Source organism: Pogoniulus pusillus, chromosome 5, assembly GCF_015220805.1.
Source record: "Pogoniulus pusillus isolate bPogPus1 chromosome 5, bPogPus1.pri, whole genome shotgun sequence".
NCBI classification, from domain to species: Eukaryota; Metazoa; Chordata; class Aves; order Piciformes; family Lybiidae; genus Pogoniulus; species Pogoniulus pusillus.
Genome location: NC_087268.1, coordinates 19,354,150 through 19,356,009, shown reverse-complemented (window position 1 = coordinate 19,356,009; position 1,860 = coordinate 19,354,150).

Here is a 1,860-nt window from a genome sequence, read left to right as displayed (position 1 = left end):
TTTGAGTGGCCCAGTGATTGAGATAAAATGGAGATCAGTCTTCTCAACGGTAAGAAGAGTATGGAGAGCATTGAGAATAGCAATTACAAGGTAGCTGGGAATTTCTAGGCAACCTCGAACCTCATCTGGGGACCCAGATATGGAGAGCTGAGGCAGCACCAGTGCTGTTGAAGAAGACTGGGAAATATTCCAGGAACAGGTCTATAGCTGTCTCACCTTGGACTAGCTAACACACTCACACTAGTCTCTGAGCAGGGGGATTGGACAAGATGATCTCCAAAGGTCCCTTCTATTCTATGATTCTATGTGGTTTTTGAGTTGATGCCATCCATATACAGCTCACAACAGGCAGCTTACTTGGTGACCGTGCTTTTCTGGAGGCCAAACTGGTTAAACAGTGTGATGCTTCACCCTTCTGTACAGGCTATCATCAGTGCAAGAGAAATATCCTGTGTGCTTATTTTGCAAATTTTAATCTGGCTGTCAGCTTCAAAACCAGAATTGAATGGCTGTATCCCTGTACTTTAGACCTTTCAGACCTAAACATGAGCAATGTGGAACAGAAACCAGTTTCTGAGGCCCCCTTCTTGCTAAAAGGAGCTGGCAGAGACTTTTGTTGACCAGTATATTCTCTCACTGTATACAGGGAAGGAAAAAGCAAAGTCATTAGCTCATTAATAGTTGCTGGCTGATGGTGGTATTGTTACCCTACTTTCTTGTGTAGATATCAAGATTTGCTCCCATTCCCCAGACAAATAGCCTAAGGAGGTCCACATCCACATAGTCAGATCCAGCACTACTGAATCTATGTCCTGAATGACAGCACTGCCTGCTGTGTGCTGGGGTCAGCTCTTGCTACTGGCTGCACAGCAGCAATCCATCTCCACATGAAACAAAAGGATGCAAGTTAACAAGTGATCAGGACCTGGCCTGGGTCACTGATCAGCAAACCTTCCCCTGATTTTTTTGTTTTTTTTTTTTTTTTTTTTCCCATGAAAAGTCCATTTGGTCAGATGTCTTCATGGCAGCCTTGCAGGAGGGAATGTTCTGAACCAGTGGCTGGCAGCCCATGCTGCTGCTATTGGCTAAGGGGCACTTGGCATGGTACGCACACCTCTACTGCTGCCTGAGTATAATCTCAGGAGGACTGAAAAGGTGGGGAAAGGCTGGCTCCTCCCCCAGCCCACCTCTTCATTTAGGCTGTGCTAGAAAGAAATTACACCTGTAAAAATAGCCTCATTAATTTCAGAAGAAAAAGACCATTGGAAACAAGGCAGCAAGAGTCCCCATGATGAGGATAGCTGTCCTCCTGAGCCTTCTCCTCCGCATTGCAGCTGTGTTTCACCAACTGTGAGTGATGCTGAGCTTCTGTTTCAGTTTCTTTCACAAAAGCATAGGTGTAGGTAGATAGACTGCAGTCCATGCTCTCATGCTCTGTCAGCTCTCGTGCTTTTTTCCCTATCAGGCTGCACCAAAGGATAGCCATAGCTTTGCCTCTCATGTGTTAGATTGACTCTTAGTTAAAATACAAGCCAGCTTTTTGCAACACTTAGGCCATGAGATGTTTGTTTCTGTAGTTGCTGTGCCAGATCAAATTGCTGGTGCCTACACTACAATGTTATGAGGCCACTTCTGAGGACTGTGAGGGATGTTTTGGGGGAGTTCAGGGGATGACTGGAGTAAGGGATTTAAAAAAGATGAGATAACACCTCTGATGCCTTCTTTTTCCTGGCACAGACATTACTTGGTGGTGGTTCCTGCAGATCTCCGCTACCCATCCACCCAAGTTGCCTGCCTCCATATCACCTGTTATGAAGTGAAACTTCAAGTGAATCTGATCCTGGAGCACTCTGCAGGTCG